The sequence below is a fragment of the Ursus americanus genome, chromosome 19 (assembly GCF_024610735.1).
Source record: "Ursus americanus isolate L20-20 chromosome 19, mUrsAme1.1.p, whole genome shotgun sequence".
Taxonomy (NCBI): domain Eukaryota; kingdom Metazoa; phylum Chordata; class Mammalia; order Carnivora; family Ursidae; genus Ursus; species Ursus americanus.
This window is the reverse complement of record NC_142145.1, coordinates 54,519,133-54,546,709: the sequence shown is the minus strand read 5'-3', so window position 1 is coordinate 54,546,709 and position 27,577 is coordinate 54,519,133. Positions and strand designations below refer to the sequence as shown.

Genomic DNA, 27,577 nt, shown 5'->3' with positions numbered 1-27,577 from the left:
ATAACAGGATCAACTTTAAGCCAGTTGTTTTTGCTGTTCCATAAACTCACAACCGTAAACGCACAATCTTGAGCGTATTTTGCTAATACATTAAACACAGAAAGAAAAAAATGAGTGAATTGGTCTTTTAACTTGAATCTTGCAGGCTAAGGAAAATTCCAAAAGTCTAAATGAAAGTCCTTTTTAAGAAGTAGACTCATAATTTTAGCAAAGATTGTCTCCTCCCCTGTTACAGGACACCTATAGAATAAAACGAAATGGTGACGTCTGTGCCTATTTTGAAGCCCATAGGCCAGCCTCAGAACTCGGGAGTTGGGGGGCCGGGGGAGGTGACTGACAGATCTGGCGGTGATGGTCTTGAAGCAACAGAAACAAAAGGTCCCCACTCTCCTCTCTGCTTCTGCCCTCAGCCTGGCTCCCTACTCAGCCTCTCCAACTCATAGGCCTTTTACAAACCAAGTGTTCTCAGACTTCTAATCGTCCTTGAGGTTCCTGTAAAACTTCCATCAGTTCGGGGCTGGTTTCAGAAAGTGGACTTTTAAAAGAGGCTGAAAAATAATCTTCTTTGGAGCTTTTAAGTAGCTTTGAAATCAAATATAAATTCTCAGCTTTGAACTAATTATCTGTGACAAAAATGACAAATACGAAACCCTTCACCCTTATCCAATTGTTCTGGACAATTTCTGAAGCATCGTCAGCCATTTTTACCTTCCATAATATCCTTTCAGTATAATTGAACCTCTCTTAATAGTGAATCCAAAACAAAGATTATAATAATAATCAAAAAAGGAGAAGAAGCCTCAAGGTAAAAAGTAGTATTTTTAATCCATCAAATAGCTGGTGTCTACTTTGCCTATGGATTCTTCATTAAGATCCAATACAACCACTAGTGAGTTGTGAAATGGTATAAACGCAAGGGGCTAATTTCATGGTATAGTTCTGACTGTTGTTTTTATTTTTATTGTGGCTAAGAATTTGGTGTGGGCTTGTAATCAGCCAGAGAATCTTCTGAATAAATAACAGATGAGTATCTAGACCTGCGTAGGAAAATACCAACCATTTCCTTCCTGCCTTCCCCAGCGTTCCTGGAGCCTGACTGTCAGACAGCACCACGCTTCTGTGAGTCCCATTTGATTACTACAGTGCTTTCTTTAAACCTTACCAGGCAGGAAGGCTTCTGAAATATTGTTCAGCAATTCATTCACCAAACATTCCTGGGTGGCTGCTTGTGTGCTAGGACCAGATCTATGTGAACAAAACAAAAATCTCTGCCACTGTGAACTTTATAATCTAGAGGGGGCAGATTATAACCAACACAGACTGAAACTAAGTGGCTGAGCCAGTTAGAAAATGATACGTAGGTGTAAAAAATAGAAATCCCAGAATGGGTTGAGGAGGTCTGGGACAGCAGGGAGTGACCAGGATAAGCCTCATTGAGCTGGTGACGTTTAAGCAAATGCTAGAAGAGTTGAAGGGAAACCATACAGGTTCCAGGCAGAGGCACAGCCAGTGCAAAGGGCCTGAGGTGAGCACCTGCGCAGCCTGCTTGAGGCGCAGTGATAAGGCCAACCTGGCTGGAACGAAATGAGTTGGCAGGTGAGTACAAGGAGGTGTAATGCCACAGAGGCTGAGCTGGATGAACTGGGAGTGGTTACCAGATCTTGAGGGCCTTATAGGGCATCTTAAGGACTCACTTTTCTTTTTTTTCTCTTAGTGAGTTGGGATACTTCAGAGTGTGGAGAAAAGGAACAGTATGATCTGCTTTATCCTTTAAAAGAATCCTCCTGGTCACAGTGCTGAAAATAAATATGGCAGTGTGTGTGTGTGTGTGTGTGTGTGTGTGTAATTTTGGAAACACAGTGACCGGCCAGAAGGGTATTACAACAGTCCAGGTGATATTTCATAGTATCTGGACCAGTGCGGTGGAGGAGGAAGTGGTGATAAGTGGTAAGATTTTGGATGTAGTTGGAAGGTAGAACTAACATGACTTCCTTTCAGATTGGATGTCGCATGTTGGACAGGGAGTAGTCAGGGGCCACTCCAACTGAGAGGACAGTACTTTTCTTACAGGCAGCTTTGTGGGAAGCATGACACAGTTACTGAAACATCTTTAGGTTATTTTATTAAAGTACCCTTTAGAAAATTGTATCAATTTACATTCCCATCAGCTGTTTTATTTTGTATTTGTTTAATTTGTACTGAGTTTGAACTTTTTTCATGTATTTATTGGGTACTTGTTGTTTCTCTTTGACATATAATCAAATATTCTGCCATTGATACAGATGTCAACCAGGCAATATCCTGCTGGGAATTATACATATTGAACTCAGAGATTAAATTAGGGAGACTTGATATCTTTCCTTTTAATATCTTATTTTTCGATGTTCATTTAGTAAATGATTACCTTTTAAGCTTCCTTATTGTTCCTAATTTTTGTTTGTATGTTAATCCTAGGTTTTCAATATGTAAAAGTGCATCATCGAAAAAGAACAATAGTTTTGCTTCCTTCTTTTCATTGTTAGTAGCTCTTATTTCATTCTTTTTGTCTAATTGCATTGGCCAGCATGTTCAAATTAGTGGTAAAAGAAATTTGTGAATCTTAAACTGATTCTCACTGTAATTCAAAGGATGGTTTTGTTGTTGTTGTTTTTATCATTATGCTTGCTCTTTATATATTTATATTTATATATATACACACATCTAACAATTTATATCTACATACATCTAACAATAATGTTTCAGAAAAGATAAAGAATTTAGGAAATGGCTTCTTGGCATCCCTTAAAATGGTCATTTTTCTCTTTTGTCTAACTAACGTGGTTGAACATCTTTGCGCTTTGGCACTTTAGGGATGAATCCCATTTGGTTGATTATTAGTTTCAAAATATAATTAATATCTTTCAGTTAATGCTACAAGGAATAGTCACTTAGCAAATCAGGGCAACAACACATGATTTCAGTCTTGCTTCTAATGGCTCCCATTTGTTAAATTAATAACGAAAACTAGCAACAGATAAAACGCTGTGTAAGGAAGTTCATAATTTCATAGACAAAGTTTACTCTTACGTTTTGGATCATTCTGAAAACATAAGACATGAGTGGCAGCAAAATTTCAACATTTCAGCTTCAGAGCGTAGACTACAAAATGAGATGAAATCCATCTGGGGCTCTAGATACAGCAGGAATAATAACGAAGTTTCCGCCAGGATGATGAACGCAAAGGCGTGTTCCATCCTTATTTCCCATTGAAAAAGGCCGGCGACCAGGAGACACTTGACACGCCTTCCTGTCCCAAATAGGTATTTTTAATTGGAAGAGTCAACATGTAAAATAGTTAGTTGTGTGGCATTATGTTGCTTTATCTTTCAACCTCAAAAGAAGGAAAAAAAATCTCTAGGGGACATATATTTGTAGGGGACAAATCCAATATACTTTCTCTCACATGTGGTTAATTAGATCAATGTTGAGGCTCTAGTTTTGATTGGAGAAAAAAAAAGTGAGGTCTGGGAAAAGGGAGATATAGTGGGGCACAGAGATTTGGGGGGCAGTGTGCACACTCTGTCTTGTGGATACATGTCAGACCTTTTAGTCCAAACCCACAGAATGGACGTGCAACACCAGGAGCGAGCCCTAACACCAAGCAGGGACTTCTGGTGTCTATGATGGGTCCGTGTATGTCCATCACGTGTAACACCTGCACCCCTCTGGTGGGGGATGGTAATAGTGGGGGAGGCTGTGCATGTTGGGGGGAGGGGAGTAGCTGAAAAAATTGCTATACCTTCTTCTCAATGTTGCTCTGAACCTAAAACGGTTTTACTTTAACGTTCTAATAAAGCAAACTGAAACAAGCACGGCTGGTGAGGGGTGCATCCCCCCTTCGTGCCTGTCATGTTCTGGTGTCCTGGGCCTCGCTTTCCACTTCTTTTGGCCCCAAGTTCTCCCCAGGTGTCTCAGAGCTACATGCTTGGGTCTCTGTCCTGCTTTCCTCAGATGCTCTAACTGTAAACCTCTCTTTTCCTGGAAGCACTTATTTTGTGTGAACTTGTGCGCCGCCTTTGGGACGGCCTCTCTGGGCTTCAGAGAAGGAACCAGGGACGATACATGATGTAGAAATATACAGACCAATTGGAGAGCCCTGAAGATGAAGATCTCCAGCTCTATTAAAAACTGCATTTTAATATTTATAAGGCCAGAAAATGAGTTCAATTTTTCAACCCTGAGTCCTAAGCCCTGATCAAGACAAAGAGAAGATGCACCTGCCGTCCCGAGGCCTCCTACCTCATGCATATATGCAGGCCCACAGTTTGTAGCAAATCTTCCTGCAAAGGGGCCTACCTATCCTGTTATCAAAGTACAATAGCAAATTTTGTTTACCAGATACTAAAAAAATTATTTCCCCTCCAGAATATGTGTTTTTTATCTTCCAATGCCAAATGATTCTTGTGAAGACTCTTGTTGGAGGATTTCCTCAGCATTTTTCTTGTACAGTAAATCATTCCACCTCTATGCTGCCTGACATTTTCTAATAAGAACTTCCCTTAGGCCTCGAGATGACTCTCCTGGTGAGAAGTCGTGACATGTCTATTCATCTTCTGTCTTTCCAGAGTCTCAGGGACACCAGGTTTGCTGTAAAGGGGTACAGGTCTTGTACTTTCTGTCTCAACCAAAGTGACACAATGAAAAGGGCTCAGAAATGCCATGAGCACAATTCTAGTAGTTGGATCTCAGAGCTTTTCACGGTGAAAGAGACAAACCCCTCTAAGCCTGTGGGCTCAAGTGGAGAATGTTTCCACAGTGGGCACGCGGGTGTGTGAACCTCCTCTTTTAAGATAAAAAAGGGACTTGATATGGGGTTTGGGTGATGGAGTGATTCCCTGGGCACCATTTCTAGGGATGATTTGTTCTCCTTTACTTCATTCTGCTCCCTCTTTCTCTCCTCCCCTCCCTTACTTCCTTTACCCCTACTCTCCCTACTTCCCCTTCTCCCTCCTTCTCTTCATGGGAAACTTCTCCAGTGCCTCCCACACGCCAAGCACCGTGCTAAGCCCTTCGGACTTACTCTTTTGGAGCTCATGGTCTGGCGAGGGAATAAAATTAAATAAAAATTAACCAAATGATTACAAAATTCAGTATGTAATTACAAACATAATAACTACTGAGAAAAAAGATACAGAGAGCTGCATAAGACCCAAACTGGGAAATCAGGGGAGAGCCCCCTGCACTGGTGCTATTTGAACAAAGACCATGAAAATGAGGAGGAGGTAAGGAAGGAAGGAAGGAAGGGAGTAGGGAAATGCTTCTACTCTGAAAGCCCAGCATGTGTGAAGGACAGAAGTGAGTGCAACCTTAGCTGAGAAGAGGCCAGATTGTGCAGTGCTATGAGATCAAATTAAGGATTTTAGTCTTATTGACGGGCAATAAGAAACCACTGAATAGTTCTGGTTGGTGGTGCATGTATGTGTGTGTTTGGGGGGGGTTGTTAAAAGAGTAAAGTTTGTATTATTTTTTAAAAAGAATTTATGTATTTATTTGAAAGAGAGAGAGAGAGAGAAAGAGAGAATGAGCAGGGGCAGGGGCATAGGAAGAAACAGACTGTGCTGAGCATGGAGCCCGATGTGGGGCTCAATCCCAGGACCCCGAGATCATGTCCTGGGCCAAAATCAGATGCTTAACAGACTGAGCCACCCAGGTGCCCCTCAGGTTTGCATTCTTAAAGATCATTTTTGTTGCTCTTCTGGGAATGGATTAGGGAAGAGCAAGCATGCTCATGAGAGGCCAACTCCGGGTTCATAGTAGGGCCCCCAGGGGTTTGATGCACGCTGACAGCAGTGGAAATGAAGAGGAGATGCTGGACTGAATGACGGTCAGAATGTAAGTTCTCCATGACAGGTTAGATATGGAGGAACACAAGGAAAGAAACCACCCAAAGAGGTCTCTTGTATTTCTGGCCCACACCAGTGGATGGTTGCTCATGCTGTTCACTGCAAGAGGCAACTTCAAGAAGATAGAGGTTGTGGTGGTGATAGTAGAACTCGTCACTCATGCAGTTTGGGACATAATGAATTTGAGATACTTCTGAGAATCGAAAGAGAGATACAGAACAGAAGATCAGATCACTAGGTCTGGGGCAAAGAGGAGAGGTCTGGCCTGGAGATCAACAGCTAGAGGTCATTGGTGCATTGTTGCAACCGAAGCCAAAGCTATTGATGAGATTGCCCAAGAGGAGAGACGACCTATGGAGTGAGGCAGAGGAGCCCAGGCTTGAGGAAGTCCTACATTAATCGCTGGGTGATGGGCAGTGAGTGTGCAAAGAAGATCAAGGAAAAGGAGTGGCATCATGGAAGCCAGAGGAAGGAGGGAGTGGCCCATTCTGGAAAATACAGGTGACAGGCCATATAAAATGAGGGCTGAAAACATCCAGTGGATTTATGAACATCACTGAGGACCTCCTTTGTAACCTTCAGCTTACCTAAAAGCATAAAAGCGTGCACAGGTCACTGAGCAAAGCAGGGCCTGAGTAGAGATGGAGAGACTTAGAGCAACTTACTAACAGATGTGGTTTATGTTACAATGACTTCTTGAAACAAAACAAAATAAATGAAAAATAGTAATTAATACATTGAAATGATTGAAATCTGAGGAGATGCAACTGCAGATTCATGTTTTTATACCTACTTTGTATTTTAGTTTTAGGCTAACATGCTTTTTTTTTTTTCCCCTTAAACCTAAAAAAGCCAAGGGTGTTGTTGAGAACTGCAACAGAATACATTCAGTGGGGACTATAAAACAACCAGCCAATCAACCAAACAAATAAAAATGAATAAAAAACAAAAGAAGTTTTCAAGTGTGCAGGCTTAGAAAAGATTCTGGTCAATGGCTAGTGTTTTCAACCAGAATAATCCAGGTTGATATAAAAAATTCAATATAAAAAATTCAATTTTAAAAAGTGCATAAAAACATGTTCCTAGTTCCTAGGAACCTTGAGGTTCCTGCCCAAAGATATTTTTCTCCTACAAGCAATTGATGAGATCCTATTTCTCCCATTTTCAGACAGATGGGATTTCCGTGAACATCCTTCCTTCATCCATTATGCTTGGACCTAGGAATGCTATTTAGTCAATACCTTCAACTGTATAATCAATGATTGCTCAAAACTCCCCCTTGCCCCAAAGGGCCCATTTGGATAAGTTCTAAAACTGTTCTTCCCATGAAATCAGTGGAATTCCCAATTTTCATGTCCGTATCTTTAAATGAAGCTCCTGGGAGAGTTTGCTATTCTAGAGATCTGATCAGTAATGGGGAATTCCTCTAGACCAGAGGTTAGCAAATTTAAGCTCAAAGCAACCATGTAAATAGGTACTCATTGTTTCCATTTTAAAGATGGGAAGGTGCAGACTCAAAGAGCTTAAGCACCTCACACAAGATCACTCACTGCGTCAGAACAGGACTTGAAGTTGGATCTTCTGATTCCTAATAAATACCTAATTTCCTCATGTCACTATTGACTGCTTCCTGGACAGACCAGCTGGTGGCTTTTTGAGCTGTCATTTTTATGACATTTGACATAATACTGACACCACCCTGAAGAGAAAGCCCTTTGTTCTTTGTCCTAATCTGGTAGGTCAGGAAGCAGTGGAGTGCATTTGAGGTTTGTTTCATATCCCCTCTGCAGACCTTGGCTAACCCTAGGCCGCTCTTCCAAGATGGCAGCCAATACTTTGCTGAGGAGGGCAGAGTACAAAATTGTTCAGAGCACTGAAATCATGGCTAAGGAGAGCAGACCTCTGGCAAAACTAAAGACAAAGAAAAAAGTTTCTTTTAACAGAAAGGAAATGATAAAAGTCAGGAACATGGAATGTGAGGGATGAAGAAAGAACAGTAGAAAACATAAAAACGAGGGTAAATATTATAGACTACCCTTCTCTGAATTTTCTAAATTATGGTAGATGATTGAAGCAAAAATTATAAATTGTCTGATGTTGTTCTCAATATATGTAGAGGACATGTTAATTACACTATGAAGGGGAGGGAATTAACATCTGATAAAGCCGACTTAAGAGTGGAGGGAACTTGAAGGGTCAAAGAGTACACACATACATCCCCCTGGAAAATTGGAGAAATCTGAATCAGGTGTGTAGGTTGTGCCAATGTTAATTTCCTGGCTTTGACACTGTGCTATGACTATGTTTCTGTTGATGTTAACATTGGGGTAAAGGACCTCTGTGTGCTATTTTTGCAACTTCCTGTGAATCTAGAATTATTTCAAAACAAAAAGTTACAGAAACACTGAACAGCAAGCATCATAAAAGAAAAATTACCTTCCTCCCTTAACACTCAGCTCTCAATATGATTTAGATTTTTTATTTTATCATCTTGTTCTTTTTGTGTGTAAATATGAGCATATTTGCAAAAAGGGCTTATCATGTTCACACTTCTTTTTTTTACCTTTTTTTAATTTAACAAAATGTCATGACTAGGTTTCCTTGTTTAAAGAATTTTTTTCCTGTAATATCCTTTAATGTCTAATTGGTATTAAAGAGATGAAAACAACCCAGTTGTTTTTCAAACTCTTTTAAATAGCAGAACACTTCTTTCTTAAACCCTGGGATTACAGGGAGGTAAATGTGGAGCTGCTCTTTTCAGAATGCCGAGCAGGAGACCCAGTGACAGTTTGTGTGTTTTCCCAGTTGTGTCCTGTAATGGCCCCTGAGACATCTCTAGCGACCTTTAAGGCTCTGGGAGTGCAGGTGAAAAAGTGTGTGATTAAAACAAAAACAACAAAAACCAACCAAAAAACTGACAAAAATGCCGTATTGGATACACTTAGTGCTACATTTTTAATTGTGAACTCTCTCCTTACCCTTTACCAGATGCGGTAATCACCTTCACCTCATATTTCACTTGATAAGGAAACGAGAAACATAAATGTTTGAGATGTAGTCGCTATGGTGATAAACAGAGTCAGGGGAATGAGTTGGTTGACCTTGTTTGTGTCTTCCAGAACTTTTCGTTTGAAATTCCTACTTTCCTAAGCCATGTCGCTATAGACTCAAGCCCCCCATCTTGACAGCTGAGTGTGACATAGCAATATATTTTCATCTAAAGAAATTAGTTATTGGCATAACACTCCTAGCAATGCAGAGTTTTTCGTATTGAAATTGAAAATATGTCAAGACCTCCAAAATCTTTCCGGTAGTAATTAACCTAAGCATGCCCTATATGGTTTTTGCTAGTCTAGATAATTTGTAAATATGGCACAATTTCTTTGAAAGTTTGAGCATTTAATGAAATAGTCAACTGCGATATATAGATCCAGCTACATAAAATGCCTCTTACAAAGGCACGTACTAAAAATTATATTTAGACTGCAGCTTCCTAAGAAAACAATTAATGCTCCATATCTAGCAACGCATACTTCTGCTATAACCGAATGGAAAGGCAATGTTCTCGCAGCGAGACACGCCTTTGGCAATTCATCCCATTTGCAGGAGTCTCAGGTGCCAAATTTGCTGCTAATCAGGTTTTCTATCTCAGCTGACAGTCCTGGTGGAGTGCCAGGTTTTGATTTTCTTGGGCTATTTAATGTCATGATTCAGAACTTGAGAAAAGGTGGGATCATCCCTAGTTGGTGCACAATGTGAAAGGGAAACCAGGTTTGTGATGCTCCCCGTTTTCTGGGAAAAACTATGATTGATACAAACTCTAAAAATCATTGTAAGATAACTCTAGCAATCATGCAAATGTTAGGGTGTAATCACTTCAAGGAGCACCCCTCCTACAGCTTATCGGAGCCTGCAAGTGCCCATCTCATGTCATTCTTTGTGCAAAGCTCAATTACCTTGCCGCCTGCACTAAAATGCAGTTCCAGGGGGTCTCAGAGTTTCAGAATGGATGCAAAGGCACCTCAACCTCATTATTGTTTCTTGTGACTTTCCATTAATCGTGTTCCGTTTCAAGGACTGTTGAAGGCAAGCGCCTCTGAAAAGCAGCCCAATGAAGCAATTAACAAAACTGAACCATTAACTCAACACATTCCTGTGAGATCTCGATCAGTGAAGGCAAGTGAACTACAGAAGAAGGTTGGACAAAGAGAATGACGTCCGTGTGCCCGGCTTTGCTGGGCTTCCTGGTGCCTTTGTTGCTTCTCGTGTGGAAATGATAAACGTGTTTCTGTGGACACGTGGGAAAACGCATTGTACCCTTCTGTACAAAGTCAAAGTTTATTCATGTGGCGTTTGAAGTTTCCCTCTTAATGCATCGGGACCTCCGTTTCCCCATAAGGCAGGCAGATAATGGAGCAATTCCTCATTTGTGAGATCGGGGTTCTTGGTGTATAGCTTCATTCATAAACAAGACTCACGACAAAGTGAAAGAGGGTCTATGGGTTCTTAGTGAAATCAAAAACTGGGTGTGGATCATGAGCCGGGAACCTGGAGGACAGGAAGAGGGCCTGACCACGCCGGCTGGATTTCGCATCCTGGAGCCGGGCTCTATCATACGAATGTGATTCACATCGCCGTCTCTTCCTTCTGAGCAACCCGTGATCTACACTATACGGTCATCAATTTACAACCGGCACATCACGTACTCTGAGCAGTTCACACTGGCTGCAACACGAAGCACATACTTATTAGTGGCATAAATCAAGAGTTTCTGTGCCTGAATAAGGATTAATCTGTAATCCGCACCCGGAACAGGAGAACGGGGAAGCAGGGTTGGCTGTCCCCACGGTAAACACTAACAACTCCCTTCCCCCGCTGCACTGTGTGCATTGTTTCCATGGGAAGAAAGAGCAAACAGTCAAGTCTGCCCATGGTTTGACTCAGTTAGGACCTCAGAGGACTCCAGATGTGGGAGCTTTCTTTTTCTTAACTCTGATCCAGTTGCATGATGAGGAAGGACGCCTGGAAAATCGGAGTTGCGACCAGTAGAAAGATAGCAGAGGAGCCTTCTTCACGAATAAAACCTGGGTCTGCCAGATCTTTGCTGGGGAGAGGGCTAACTGTGATCTGTCTCTGCAAGAGACGGGCACGATCCAGGTGAGAGACTCGGGCTTGAAAATGGCTGCCTCCTGGGCAGCCAATGGCTTCATTAAGGGTTAAATGACTTTTAGGGCCCGGCTGAGTCGATCTGGATGTCAAATAGTCACACGAGGGAGATGAATAAGCTCACAGGGCATCTGAAAAGCACGTAGGTTCTTGGAAGTGGTGGGGGAATCCACTGGATGGGGAAAGCCGTCACCTGTCAGTGCCGGCAGACCGTCGGTTGGGTGAGTCGGATGGGGCACCGCGCCGATGAGGCCCAGCCTCCCAGATCTCGGGGAGCATGAGCGGGCAGCGCTGCGGCCCACGGTGCCGAGGGCAGGCGGCCAGCTGCGTCTGCACCACTGGACAGGCCACTTGCAGACATGATCTTTACCTGCAGTGTGAGCACATTATGCACGTCACCGTCCCATCACCTCCGTGAATTCTACCCCACCCACGCAGAGGATTCAGTTACACACATGAAAAGAAAAAGAAAAAGAAAAAACATAGGTGTTTTCAGGCACTGTTTGACAGCTGATGAGTAAATTGCCTTTATTTATAAGAGGAAAGCAGGGGACATGTCGTAGTGACTGGCACATAGCAACGGCAAGGTCAGAAGAATAAGCTGCCTGAATAAAGGCATCCCCATCCCAGGAACGCAATTCCCAAGACTGTGATGTGTCAGGGATTTGAGAGGTTAAGCATGTTAGTACAGAGGGCATGCGTGCCGCGCGTCCTCCTAAGCCACTTCTTCCGAACTCCCTGGGAGGCTGTGAAGCTTTTCCTGGTGCAGTCAAGGGCTGAATCCACAGTTTTTTGAGGTTTTTGTGTTTTTCCCCTTTTACCTTTAGCATATTCTGGTCAGTAACTAACTTCTTGCTTATTGCAAGAAACATTAAAATGTTTATGGTTCTCACTTCCAGTTCCTTCTCTTGCCACGTACATTTGTTCACAAGATGTATGAGCAGTTTAATCAGGATCATGCTCGTCTATGTTTATGTTACTGTATTTCTGGGTTTGCATTTCTTTCTTTCAATTTCCTTCTTTGACAATGCCGTGCCAAAAATAAGAAAAGACGGAAGAGTCTCTCTCACTTGGAGTGAATCCGATTGTCTCCCATCCAGCTAACTAAGACCCTCAAATCCACAGCAAAGAGCAAGCTTCACGCTAATCACAGATGCCCTGAGAAGACAGAAGCCAGTAGAAGCAATCCCATCGTCACAGTGGCTGCCGGCTGGCCCAGGTGCTCCTCCTTCCCCCCTCGTTACGGTTCCACTGTCCACACTCCCATTCAGGCTCCCGGACCCTACTTTTGGGCCCCTCTTGTCTATTTGGGGGCCCCAGGTTCTTCGTTCTCCTGTTCCTTTGATTGTACACAGTTTTCCCTCCCATATTAAAAAAAAAAAAAAAAAAAAAAGAGTCTCTATTGACCCCACTCCAGGTTCTACTTCATTTCTGTGCTCCTTTTACAGAAAAACACCACGAAAGAATGGCTGATACTCTGTCTCTCCCTCCCTCCTATTCGCTCTTAAATCTGCTTCATTTGAGCTTTTGTCCTCAACTGCTACACCAAAAGTGCCCTTGCAAATGTCACCAATGACCCCCTGTTGTTTACTTGGACTCTCAGTAGCTTTTGGCAGTTTCTCACTCCCTCCGCCCAGAAACTGTTCACTTGACTTTCGGATACCACATTCTGCTGCTTTCTCTTCAAACTCTCTGCCGGCTTTTTCCCCCCCTTTTATCGGTGTTCTTAGCTGGACCCTTTTTATCTTGCTGACCTCTTGCTTCAAGTGCCCAGGGCTCCAACCCTTTGTGATCTTTTCCACTCTCAGGACTTTAAATACTGTTATAATAATCATGGCTTTTATTTTCTGCACGCTGATGCTTTGACATCTAGGGCCTCGCTGACCCTGGAGGGTCTGCTGCTCTCAGGGCCAGCCCGTTCCGGAGACAGTAAACAGCTCACCTGCCGTGAGCTTGCCTTTCAGTACAAACCAACCAATCCAGAGCCACTCTCCACCTACCCGGCTCATCCCCGGGCCAGGTGTCAGACCTGTAGATCCAGGCCCTGTGCTCAGAGCCCGCTGAAATTACTCCAGCTAGCTGGTCCTACCTTACCCTGCTTACCCTGTCTTAGCCATCCATTCCTTTCCACAAAAATCATAATACAGGTTCTTGCCTGCAATTTCCGTCTCTCTGCACCTCCGTCTCGGCTTGGCGCTTCCCCATGTGACACTGTGTGCTGTGTCTCCTGCTTCCAGAGAATTGTGAGGGTAACCAACTTCTTCCTTCATGATAGTCCTTTCCCTTTCTGCCTGTCTTACCATACCTGATTTTTTTTTAAAGATTTTATTTATTTATTTATAGAGAGAAAGAGAGATAGCGAAGAAGAGCATGAGCTGGGGGCGGGCAGAGGCAGAGGGAGAAGCAGACTCCCCGCTGAGCAGGAAGCCTGGCATGGGGCTCGATCCCAGGACCCTGGCATCATGACCTGAGCCGAAGGCAGCTACTTGGCTGATTGAGCCACCCAGGCGTCCCTTACCATACCTGATTTAAACAACTCCTGGGCACCTTTAAAATAGTTATAATCACACCCACACACACTCGTAATTTACATCTTTACCCCAGACTTCTGTAAACACCTGACTCATATGTCCATTTGCCTTTTGAACATCTTCTCTAAATGTCATATAGTACCTCACGCTTAACGTACCCGGATCTCGACCTTCCATCCACCCCGCCCCACCACAACTTGCTCCTCCCATAGTCTCCCCCACGTCAGTTAATAATTCAATCCTTCCTGTTGCTCAGGCCAACAACGGTGATGTCATCATGTACTCCTCTCTTTCTCTTGTGTCTTAGGTCAAGTCCCACAGCAAATTCTCTTGGCTCTACCTTCAAGTGATCTCCAGAACCTATCCTTCTTTTAAGACAAAACCCACTGCTGCTTATACCCATCTTTAGCTCATGAAAACATACCTAGAACATAGTCATGCTCAGTAAATATGTATTGAGTGACTGCCACAGTTAATGTATTCTACTTATTTTATGGTCTGATTAATTGATAAATTAATGCACATCCTACATTATTACAAATAGGATAATATAATGCTTTATTTCCATTTTCTTAGACTTGAGGGGAGTTTAAACTTTATTGTCCCAATGTAAGCTGAGCCCCTGAGATTGCTTCAAGTCCAATTCCATTCTCTGTAGAAGTTCGAACCCCTTCTGAAGGTTTCCATGACTCCTCAAGGATCTTAATTCTCATGATCACCTCTGACTCCAGCTTCAATGGAGACGGGCGTGTCCATGGCTGGCCTTGTGGTCCTGTACCCCCTTTGACTCTTTCTACGACATGGAAGTTGACACCGGACTCATATTTCATTTTCACAAATTATTTTGAGCATAGCACAACTTGCTGAATAATTGTGTTTCATAGAGGAGGGAATTATATTTCAGAAACATAAACGGTTTCTAGTGGAACTCCCAAGTCATTGTTCCTCAACATTGGGGATTTTTAATGGCCGCTTCCCTCCACACGGTCCCCAGCGCCATGCACCTTTTCTCTCCCCACCTCCTCCCTCCCCTTCCTTCTAGACCGCTAGTCCACCTCCCTCTGAAATCCTTCTCAGTCTTTTCAGGAACGGAAAAAAAAAAAATGTACCTTCTGTGTTACACGATCTTCCACCTAAGATGGTAGTTGTGGGTTTCTCTGTTTTTATTATGAATCACTTTTTATTAAAAAAAATTCAAACATATAAAAATACAGAGACTAGGGCAACGGACATCCATACATCACACCATCCACTTCTAATAATTGTTAATATTTCGTCATACCCGCTTCATCTGTGTTTTTTGCTGAACCACTTTAAAATAATTTACAGATATCACGGCATTCGGCATGTCTAGCAGATCTTCAAAAAACGGTCCTCTGCTACCTACCCACAGTGCAATTTCCCCATCTAACCTATGAAGGCTATTCCTGAATACCATTTAATGCCCCGTTCATTTTCAAATATTTCCACTGGCTCCCAAACATTTGTGCTTTGAAATCACAATTTTATTTATTTATTTGGCCAGTTAAACCTGTATTTAAAACAGCATTCCATTGTAATGAAACATTTTAATATGGTTGCTTTTCCTAACGCTTTTCTTTATACAAAGTGGAGACAAATAGCAGTAGCCAAACACTCTTTATTAAATTACCTGTTGGAGTAAACCAATACCATTAAAGTGGGGTCTCTATTTTACACAGCTGTTTAATGGCATAAGATGTATGAACTCATTTGTTAAATTGGGATCTGTAAACAAAAACAAATGGGAAGAAGAGCAACAGAGACAATGAGTAATGGAAATAGTTTCCAGGCTGCAGAAGCTGGGGCTTTAGTAGGAATTATAGGCAGCCCTGAGGAAAGGCTTTCTGGGGTCCCTGTGTCTGTTACCTAGCAACAAGCCCATTACACAGGGGCACGCTGGAGTCCAGTTAACAGGGCTAAGGGGGAGCACGTGGGTAAGAGGACCAAATTTCTTCTTTTATACTATGTTAATAACTCAGGTCTCCGGCAGTTTCTGACAGGGGTTGAGTGTCTGAAGAAATCATCCCTCTATGATGCTTTACCCACATTAAATCCCTAAAGGAAGAAAATGACTTTGGCTTAATTTACGGTGCACATGTCATTACTTATTTGGCTATGTATCCATCTGATAAGAGTTAAATATACCATATGAAAAAGAAAATTATCCATTCTCAAATTAGTTTTGATTTATGGGATAAGGCTCTAAGACCCATCCAAATTCACTCCTAAGAGCAAATGAAGTCTGTGTCACAGGTTTACTGCTATTATTATTCTTTTTTTCTTTTAAAATTGCTTTTAAGTAAATTACTGCATTTTTCAGGTTTGCCCTCTTTCTTCTATTAGGGTGTTAATCTGAACCAAGGGGTTAGCTTCTCTATCGTCTGTTTTTGCCTAAAATTTGTCAGGGAAAAAATATTTGTTTCGATAGTACAGTGTTTTAATAATGTAACTATGCTGATAATCATTAATAACAATACCATCCTTTTAAGAAATGTTCGAGGGGTGCCTGGGTGGCACAGCGGTTAAGCGTCTGCCTTCGGCTCAGGGCGTGATCCTGGTGTTATGGAATCGAGCCCCACATCAGGCTCCTCCGCTATGAGCCTGCTTCTTCCTCTCCCACTGCCCCTGCTGTGTTCCCTCTCTCGCTGGCTGTCTCTATCTCTGTCGAATAAATAAATAAAATCTTAAAAAAAAAATGTTCGAAATGATTTTCTAGTACTGCTTTTCACATTTGTTTGAGCTCAGTTATGCACTAAAACCAAAGTCAGGACAGGAATCTCAATCTCCTGATATCTGGTCTAGCTTTCCACCGCTTACCCTGTATTTTTCATGTTTGTGTGGGTTTTAAAGTTTTTAAATTATGATAAAATACACATAAAGTTTATCATCTTAGCCATTTTTAACTGTGTGATTCAGTAGTGTTAAGTCCATTCACATCCTTGTAAAACTAATCTCTAGAACTTTTTTTATTTTCCCAAACTGAATCTCTGTACCCATTAAATAACAACTCCCAATTCCCCTTTGCCTGCAGCCCCTGGTACCCCCGACTCTACCTTCTGTCTCTATGAATTTGACTTCTCTAGATACCTCATATAAGTGGAATCATCAAGTATTTGTCTTTTCGTGACTGGCTTAATTCACTTGGTATAATGTCCTCCAGGTTCATTCATGTCGTGGCACATGTTAGAATTTCCTTCCTTTTTAAAGCTGAATAATATTCCATCCTGTGTATAGGCCACATTTTGTTTATCTATTCATCAACCAATGGACACTTGGGTCACCTCCACTTTTTCAGTATTGTGACTAATACTATGAACATAGGTTTGCAAAAATATCTCTCCAAGTGTTTTCAATGAGTTTGGGTATATACTCAGAACTGGAATTTATGGATCATGTGAAAAGTCTATGTTTAATTTTTTGCAGAACTGCCAGACTATTTTCCATCGTGGCTCTACCAGTTTACATTCCCACCAGCAGTAGCATAAGGGTTTCAGTTTCTCCACATTCTTCCCAAAGCTTGTTATTTTCTGCCTTTTTTTAACTAGTAGTCATCCTGTTGTGTGTGAGGTAGATGACGTTGTGGTTCGGGTTTGCATTTCCCTGATGACGAGTAATGTCGAGCATCTTTTCATGTACTGACCATTTGTTTATCTTCTTTGGAGAAATGTCTGTTCAAGTTCCTTGCCCATTTTTAAATCAACTTGTTTGGGTTTTTGCTGTTGCTGTTGATTGTAGGAGTTCTTTATATATTCTGCATATTTGTCTCTTCTCAGATGTATGATTTGCAAATATTTCCTCCCTTTCCATGGGTTGCCTTTTCACTCTGCTGACTATTTCCTTTGACACATAGATGTTTTTAATTTAGATATAGTCCAATGTATTACATTTTACTTTTGTTGACTGGGCTTTTGGTGTCATATCCAAGAAATCATTGTGAAATCCAATACTGTGAAGTTTTTCTCTTACATGTTCTTCTAAGAGTTTTATATTTTAACTCTCATATTTAGGTCTTTGATCCATTTTGAGTTAATCTGTGTATATGGTATAAGGTAAGGGATCAACTTCATTCTTTTACATGTGGCTATCCAGTTTTCCAACAGTAGTTCTTGAAGAGACTGTCCCTTCTGCATTGAATGATACTTTCCTCAAAAATCATTTCACCATATATGAAAGGGTTTATTTCTGGACTATTTTATTCCACTGGACTATCTGTCTGTCTTTAGGCCAGTACCACACTGTTTTGATTATTGTAGCTTTGTAGTAAGTTTTAAAAAGAGAAAATGTGAGGTTTTGTTCTTTTTCAACTTTGTTCTTTTTCAAAATTGTTTTGTCTATTCTGAGTCCCTTAAAATTCATATAAATTTTAGGATGAATTTTTTTAAATTTCTGAAAAAAATCATTGGGGTTTTGATAGGGATTGTATTTTTTCAAATGTTTGGAGGTGGCAGAAACTCATTTGTCTAGTAGTATGCTCTGAAATCTCAAAGTTCTGCAGATGATGAAAGTAGGACTTGGAACTTATTTAAAGACAATGGCTATCTTGGCCATATTTCCATTTTTTTGGAAACTAATTCTTGATGTTCAGGAGACTCTAACCTTCCATAATAACGGCAAACTTTTATATTGGGCTTACTATTCTCTAGGCACTGTTCTAAATGTTTTACATGCATTAAATGATTTGATCCTCACAACAGTCCTGTGAGATAAATACTACTGTTAACTTCATTTATAGAAGATGAAACCAAGACACCAAGAATTTAAATACTTTGCTCAAAATCGTAGAACTAGGAAAGGACAGAGGTGGGATTTGAACCCAGGCAACCTAACTCCCAAGTCTGCACTCTTAGCAACTACACCATTTTGTGATTTCACATTGGTTGTTCATTCATTCATTCATTCATTCATTCATTCATTCATTTCATCCAACACAGCTGGTTGCAAGGCCCTAAAAAGTTGATAGTGAGCAAGGTAAACACTGTCCCTGTCCTCACAGGCTTGTTCTCATGACGGATGTGTGTAATAGCCAAATGCTAATGGTTGTTGCTGTCCTATGTCGTCACCCATTTGGTTATACGAAATTATCAGAAACCTCCAAGTAAGTCACTGTCAAATTGTCAAGGACCAGGCTTTTCATTAGAGAGATAGGACTCAGGACCCATTCATTGATTCACTCATTTATTGGGTACACTTATTATCCACGAAATGCTGGTTCAAAGTATGTTGAGAGAAAAGGGACGCACAGTAATGCACCCAGGTGCTAAGGGCTGGCTTTTATCAAAAGGGCGCTCAGGGTGTTTAGGGAGCCTAGAGAATACTCCAGCTGGTGGGTTAAGGAGGAGAGCTACTGTCAGGAAAAGCCCCTCATTCTCCTCTGCTGTCCTTCTATAGAGAAATATCCGTACAATTGGCATATCACTTTTCCTTTTTCCGTAGGACCCATAGAATAATGCACAGGAACACTTTTACTCAGAGTCCCTCTCAGGTGTGGCTCTCCCCTTCACAGATGACTCAGCTACTAAATCTTCTAAATTCCTTGTACTCCCCATCCACAGAACTTGGGATCCCCATATACAAGCACTGCTAACCAAAGAGACACGTGACTCTGAATTTCATTTAATCAGTTGTTGTAACAGAGAAATTAAAAGTTGTGAAAGACCATCTCAGGCTGTGGCAGGCCAGCGCCTAAATTTCTTTGCCTGAAGGCGTTCCCTGGCCTCCAGAGTGAACGTCGTTCACCTAGAGAAGGAGTCAACGTGCCATGGGATCCATGTATCCCGACAGCAGCTCTTGTATCCTATTGGATTCAGGGCACATCTGGAAGTGCCTTTTCTACACCGGTTCCTACATTTCCACAGCAAAATGGAGTCCAAGGCACCCACTGTGGGAACTACTTTGCCCTTTGTCAGTCACCTTTCCTTTCTGCCCTGCTTACTGTCCTATAGGTGCTTCCTGGGTACCATCCCAAAGAAGGTTATTGCACTTGAATCTTTGTCCTGGAGATTATTTGTGGGGTGCCAGTCTGAGAATTCCTCCCATAGAGGTTGACAGGGTCCTGGGACTGTTCGCCTCGGGCTCTTCTCATCCACACGTGCACCACAGACATAGCTATTCTGTGAAAGATCTCCGTGCAGAAAGCATCATGTCCTTCCCAGAGCAGTGACCAAGAATCTCAAACATATGTAGATATGACCTGCAGAAGGCTTCATTCTCAGTTACTCCCACCACTATGTGGCCTTCCCGCTAATCTGTTACTTCATTTCATTCCAGATGCATTGTTTTGGGAGTCCAGCGGGTGTTGGTCATAACGGAGCCCAGCAGATTTGCTTCCAGTGCTTCTGCTTGAGGTTGTAACAGCTTGGGGGGCAAGGATTTTATCACAATTGAAATCTCTCCTTGAAGTTACCTTCCGGGTCATGCCAGCAGTCTGCGGATGCATTTCTCCTCTACCTCTCCTGGGGAAAAATTCTGCTGGGTTTAGAGACATTGTAACATTCCAGCACACATTGATTGTGTGTGTGCATGTGTGTATTTTTTAGCCAGAACATCATCACTCTGGAGAACAGCTGAGATGTACTGTGCTAGTAAATCAAGAAAGAAGGCAAGTATCTGAAGATTGGAATGATAGAAAGGTGGCGGGGGAGGGGGGAGGTAAAGTTTACAGAGAGTACGAGGGAAATTGACAAAGGGGACAGGGAAGGAGGGAAACAAGCAAGGGATAGGAACAACAACAACAATAAAATCCAAACGTGTTTTTTTGCCTGCTTTGCTGCTCTGCATTTGACCTCTGTGCTTGGAAAACAAAAGACGGGGAAAGAAACGTTGATGATCCCACAATCTCCAATGCGGCAGTGGACAGCAGCCCAAGACCCCTTATAGGGCTTACAGAACTTCAAGGGTCCCAGTAATTACTGCCCTAATAGCTTTGCTAAGATTTTTTTTTATCACATTCCACACAAACGGACAGTGTCAAAATCAGTGTCTGTTTTAGACTCTGGGCTTATTAAGTGACTGCTTGAACTTTTCTTAGAAAATGGGAGGTAGCCAAGACCAGCATTGGGGTTCTATCTTACAATTGCACTATTTTACATATTTTGCTACCCTTTCTTTCTTTCCTTTTTTCCCTCAGGGCTGGAAAATGACAGAATGAGTTTTATCTCCCTACCTACCTCTTTGAATACTATTTAACCAAAAAGTGAATTGCAGCAAAGCAAAATGCTTTCCTGTTTTCAAATTTGCAGGCATCCTACCATCCAGGGAAGACAGTTTCATCAGCCTGATGGGAAAACACCGCGTCCTTTCTAAATGGAATCGTCCTCTCTGAAACCAAAGTCCCAAGGAAGCAAATTACCAGCTGTGCTGGTGCTGGTGCCGGATTAAAGACGAGGATCGAATCTTGTGTCTTTGCCGCCCCCTCATCATTTCTGAGCCACCGACACACCGAAGCCGCCTTATGTGCTTCTCATCCGAGTCTCTTCAAGGGTGGGAGAGTAATGGCCAGGAACACAAAGAGCACACGGCCCCTACGCATCTGCAAAAGGAGCATCCAGCCCAGGGCCTGGAACGAACTCTGCTCTGCAGAAATCACCCCGAGAGATTCCATGTCCACAAAGAGCAGATGGGAGCCCTGCCTCTCCGAGGTCTGGTTCCAAAGACCCCTCCCCACCCAGCAGCAGCAGCAGCAGCAGCAGCAGCAGCAGCAGCAGCGGGCTGAGCCCCAGCTCCCCCTGAAGCAGGGAGGGCAGGAAAGGCTGGGTTGACTTTGCTTCTGTTCCAGTCTGAGGTTTTGGCTCCAACTCACTCAGAAGGGACGGAAGCAGCCTCCTTGGGGCAGCTGGGGGCCGGAGGGGGGGGGGGAGACATGGTTCTATTCATAGCTCTACTGCTGTTGTGGCTTTTACCACTCACAGGCACGCTGTCCCCATCTGTGAAATGGGGCACGGCTGCTCATCTCGGATGATGATCCAGGTTTAATTGGTATATGCAGAGCTTTGAAATCTAGAAAGAAAGGGGTAACGTGAACATAAATTTAGCACGTTCTTATTTCTCCCCCTGCTGCCGCCACTCTGTTCCTCCTCACCCCTCACCATAGGCTATCCTCCAGGATTTCGTTCAGAAACTGTTGCTCCTCCCCGTCCCGCACCCCGCCCTGAGTCTTTGGCTTCCCATGCCTGGAAATGGGTGGCTGTCCTTATGGCCTGGGGACAGCCTGCGAGTGGATCTGATGTTTTTGCTCATGACTTAAATGAAAACTTTAAAACACACACAACATTCGTGATTTCCCATAAACACGGGGAAACTTTCTGCTTTAGTATGAATGTGAAAGACCTCTTTCATTTTATTTTTTTTTAATTATTTTTTTAAATTATATGTTAGTCACCATACAGTACATCATTAGTTTTTGATGTAGTGTTCCATGATTCATTGTTTGCGTATAACACCCAGTGCTCCATGCAATATGTGCCCTGTTTCAACACAATGTATGCGAGCTGGTCCTTTCACCTTTCTGCGAGGACCCACGGCCCCAGGGGCATGAGGCCATGTGCTAGGAACTCAGCAGCTCTTGGAGTTTACGAGGATGGAAGGTTGCCAGTTACTCAGGACTACAGAGCTCCGGGACTGACGGGGAGATGGGGGGGGGGAGTCTCTTTACTATTACCTCCCATACATTGCCTCCATAAATATCTTTTTATTATTATGTCTGCTGTTTTTAGATTTAGTTTATGGGTGTGGTTAATGCTATATCTGAATGTGAAGGGAATTCCTACTCTTGTTAAGATTCTGACCACTTGGGGAGAATTGCTTAGGCTTCTCTTCCCTCTGCAATAAACACATCTGGTGGATGGCAAGGGACTTATTTTTCCCGTGGGCTCCTGGAGCATGCTTGGTGGGAGTGAGCTTTAAGCACCAAAGAGAGCATTCCCTCAAACATTTAACACACTTTAATGCTGGCTGAGGAAGCTAGTCATCCCAATCCGCAGTTACGGGGGAGAGTACAGGGAGCCCTACTGGAGCTGATTCATCCCCTAAAAACAAGGAAAGAGCGGCTAAGACAAAATTGACAGGGGGCCTGCCCCGTGTGGGGTCACCTATTGCCAAGACATGTCACCACGGAGCACTAGCTGTGTCCCCATCCCGTCCCCGAGAGGCAGTTCTCTGCTTCGAATGGTGACGAGTTGTAGGGTAACAGCTTTATTCACTGTTGGGCTCTCCGTCAGCCGGGTGTAGGGATGAGAAACTAGATCCCTGAGAGACGCTGATCCATCCTCTGGACCACAGGAGTCCCTTTGAAGAGTGGCTTGGAGGGAAGAGGTACTCACCCAGCAACCCCAGTAGCCTTGATAATATTTCACTGAGCCATGAGAACAGAGCCAAGACGCATGTGCATGCATGTATGTGTGTGTGCATATATGTATATGTGCATGCATGTATGCACATATGTGTGCTTATATGCATGTGTGCGTGTGTGCGTGTTTGTATGCATGCGTGCATGTGTGTGCATATATGTATACGTGCATGCACGTGTGCACATATGTGTGCTTATATGCATGCGTGCGTGTGTGCGTGTTTGTGTGCATGTGTGCGTGCGTGTGTGTGAGATTTCTCAGCAGAACCCTTTCCTGCACTTCAGAGCCATATACCCTTTGGCTCATCTCTACTTGGGTGTCCATAAGCACCTACAGCACAACATCCTTGAAACCTTTCCCATGTCGGTTCCCTGCAAGCCCGAAAGCCATCTGCTCATCTGCCCAGCTGCCCAAACCAGAAAGCTGCTATTTGCCTTAGCCCTTCAGTTTCCCTTTGCTCCCAGTCCAATCCACTAAATCTCCAAGTCATTGTGGTTCTGACTTATAAACATCCTGTCTGATCACTCTGTGGTTCTCCATTCGACTTCCACTGCCATGTCGCAGGCTCTGTCCTCTGCTAACCCGGATCACTCCGTCTGGCTTCTCACATCCATTCTCCCGGAGCAATAGAGTGACATTGAAATGTCACGCCACCTTCATTGGATCCCTACCACTTTCAAACAAGGGTCAGGGTGTGCGGTGTAACTTAGAAGACCACTGGTGGTCTGATCGCTCTCGTTAATCCTTGGAGCTCCAAACACCTGGCTGCACTGAATCACCCGCAGTTCCTCAAGCCACCCTTGCCCCTTATTGGGCATCAGCACATATTAATTTTCCTGCCCAGGACAATCTTCCCCGCTCTACACCTAATTCGAATTCACCCTTCAATTTATGGCTTAGATGCCACTTCTTTCGAGAAGCTCTTTCTGCTCAAAGATTGTGCAGAATACCTTTCCAGGATACGACTGGTCCAATGCTTACACAGCATTCCCGAACCAGAGGCAAAATCAATCAAAGGGTTAGAGAAAGACAGAGGGACCGCCTATAATGAGAACTTTCCCTACAGCCCTCCCACAGCTGACCCCTCTCCCATCCTGAAAGGACCTGAGAAGCCACTGTGCACAGCACCTCCCGTCTCACACCACGTAATAGCAAAGTCATTTGCGCTGTGCTCTCCTGGCCTCTTGACCCGCGAATCCCCGTACGAGGTGTTGAGCTTCTTGAAGGAAGCAGACACTACATTTTGCTCATATTTTCATTCCCAGCATACAGTACGGTTTCAAGCACCTAGCAGCGTTTAGATGTTTGCTCTATAAAAACACGCATGAACCTTTTTGAACCCAGTTCAATGGTTTTCAACTGTATTATGCTTTTCTTTCCTCCATTTTTCCTATTTACTTGAAACTCTATATTTTGCTGCTCAAGCCAGTACATCTACATAGCCCCACAGCCTTATACCCCATGCAAACCTTGGTTCCTCTTAGTCAAATAAAAAACAGAAAATAGGAGCTAAAGCAGCAGCCCCAATGGTGATAGGCACCACTTATGATGCACCTACTGTATGCCAGGCACTCTCCTAAGCTTCCGTTTGCTATTTCACTTGTTTCTTACCACACTCCTAGGGATGAGGGACTGTTAATGTCCTCATTCCAAAGACAAGGTACCCAAGGTATAGAGGAGGGACGATTCTTCAACATCAGAAAGTGGTAGAGCTGGCATGCAACCCCGGGGAAGACTGACTTTAAAATCCAGGCTTTGAATCAATATGCTTTGCAGAGTTGAAATGGAATTAAAATATGATATTGTGAATGCTTTCTCCTGGGAGTTTTCTCCAGTGTGAATGAAATAGTCCCACCGGATTTGTGTTGTTAGCAGGGTATAAGAGGGGCTGGATTTCAGGGATCCCTTCCTTTCAGGAAAATGATCACTTTCCTCTGAGAATCTGGAACGAAAAGGCCAGTTGTGTCTTCTGAAGAAAGGCTTCCTGAGTCCTTTCAGGATTGGGGGTCAGTTGTGGTGGAAAGGTTTTTAAGGGAAGTCCTCCCTTTTGTAGGAGGGTCCCTCCTTGTTTCTAGCCAAAACCCCTATTGATGGACTTTACCTCTAGCTCAGGAGGGCTGTGCAAACATTGCGAGCATTGACTATTGAGTGTGAAGATCAGAAGTGAGAACTTTACTTCTGTTTACCACTAAATGTGTTGGCCGAGAAAGTCATTGGCTGGAAATGTTATGCATAAGTTGGGGCCTGAGATGGCGGCGCCCAGAGGAAAACTGCCTGAAATCCTTAGGGACCAGGGCTGCAGAGAGTGTGGGTGCAGTGACCCCCTGGGAAGCTGGAGAAGACATAACAGGGGGTCCCATTGCCCACATCGCAATTATACCCATTTGAGTGTAGAAAGGCTTTGAGAGGTTGGCATTGCTCCCTGCATGGCTTCCCCCAAAGGGCTGACTAATCCTATTCCCTGACCATCTTGTTAAGAGCCGAAAGCCTTGTTCAGAGATGGCCTGCCTCCTCCAACAATTCCTTCCTTCACTAATACCAAGCCTCCTAGTCACAGATCTGTTGCTCCTCTCTCTTACCCGTCTTCCTACCTGTCTTCAGTTCTCAGAGACAAAAGGTGTGAGAAAAGGGAGAAGCAATAAGGCTTCTAAAGAAGCCACAGTCTTCTGCCTGCACTCAAGGTTCAGATCTATCTACTCCTGAGGTAACCACTCTGACTGCCATGGAGGAGAGATTAAAAGCCTTGATTAGAGCTTCAAGATTTTAACCAGTGGGCCAGGCTCAAATAGAAATACTAGGCTGATCTCTAGTGCTTTTATGCCAAAGTATTGGGCTAACATTTGTACCAGGGCAAGATGGCTTCCAGATGACGCATCTGGCATTTGAGCTCCAATGAGCATATGCGTTTACTATGTCCAGATAAGTCAACACTTTCACGGAGCACCTACCCTGTGCCCAGAACTGGACCGAGTCAGCTCCGAGTGGCTGGCAACAGCAATGCATATATTTGCTTTTAGCCTCGCGACAGCAGAACAGCAGATGGGAAGAGAAGGCAGTCGTGTTGAGAAGAGGGAGTTCTGAAGATTTCTTTCAGCGTGTATACTCTTCCAGCTCATTGGGAAAGTTGTTTCCTTCACTGTGTTATTTATTGAGAGTCTTACTTCTGTCCCCTCCGTAGATTCACCAGGTGACACTAACAGAACAATGCAAATGGGCAACATGGGAACCTGGAAAGGAGAGGTCAAACGTAGGGAGCCCCTGGACATATGGCTGGCAGAGATTTACTCATTAATGTTTTAATGGGCAACACACATAGTGCTTATTGTTGCCTAGTCCCTGATCAGTGTTAAATATATACCCGTACTTGTCCATAACAGCCCTATGAAGTATTATTATTATTATTAGTCCCATTTGATGGCTATAGAAATGGAACCACAGAGAGATTAAGTAAGCTATCCAAGGTTATGCCAACGTGGATTTTATTCGGCTAACAACATGGGCCAAATTCACTTGCCAACATTTACAAACTTGGAGATTTCCCCGAAAAGCCAGATTTGTGGTGTTTCTTAAAAAACTGGAAGATCTGATAACACTGGGCCCTATGGTAAGCAGAACTAAGCTGTAAAATGGAAGCATTTATTAGTGAGCATGCAAAAAACCCCGTACCTGGTTTTGCAAATTCTGCAAAGTTCCTACTCTCCTCTCAGCAGGAACTCGGAGACAAAAATGACACAGTGTTCTAACAGCAGATTCAGCTCTCCTTCTGGTGAGATTAGGCAAGATCGTAAGTCAGTCAATTATGAGCCAAAGAATCGAATGGAGCTGCAGACTGAAGGTATTCCTCCCGAGTGCTGGGCTACTAGGCCTGTAAGATTCTCAAATCCCGTTCATTGAAGGATGGAAGAACATGCATGAAACGTACTCACTACATCTCTAAGAAATCATTGCTAATGATCAAGCTAACTATATAACTTACTGTCTAAACTAGGACTCTTGCAAGTGTGAAAGTGGTTGTCCGTTTCTCAGTTTATTGCAACTTGTCTTCGAATCCATCCTTCACTACGTGCTCTGCTATAATAGAGGTGAACCTTGTGACTATTTCTCCTTAGCCAGCTGGAACATGATTATGCTTTGTCAATACAGAATCTGGGAGGGACACTGGAGGAGGAAGGTGTGCTCCTCTCCAGGATTTGGCCCATGGAGTTTCTCCAGAAGCTGGGGCTTGGGGCACATGGTGGCCAGCAGTGCCCAGTGGCCAGCAACTTCCCCCAAGCAGCCCGTGAGCAGCTTTGCAGCTGAGTGCCACCAGGGAGTTACCTCTCTGTGCATGACTTTCCTAAGTTCTGAGGCACAGCACCTTCTCATGGACAGCTTCCTCCAGCACTTTAGAAGGTGGAATTCCAGCAAGTTCCACTGACATGGCACTACAGTGATTGATTTCTCAGATATCCAGGAAACCACAGGAACATCCTCTCCTTCAAGGAGGCCTGGAACCCAAGCCTGGGAGATGAGGGGCTATATCTCTTACCTGGGTGCTTTATCTTAATCTTAGGGGCAGGGCTGCACCTTAGATCTGCAATTTTGCATTTCTTTGGAATATTCCTTAACTCTCATCAATTTCCCATTGTTCCAG

The 27,577-nt window shown here is 43.3% G+C and overlaps 1 long non-coding RNA gene across 1 annotated transcript; it reads left to right on the top strand.

The window, feature by feature from the left end:
- Positions 1-1,425: 1,425 nt before the first annotated feature.
- LOC123782061 (uncharacterized) lies at positions 1,426-20,996 on the top strand. The gene is made up of 2 exons (XR_006776896.2): positions 1,426-1,596; positions 20,839-20,996. It is a non-coding gene; the product is annotated as an uncharacterized LOC123782061 (long non-coding RNA).
- The last annotated feature ends 6,581 nt before the right edge of the window (positions 20,997-27,577 follow it).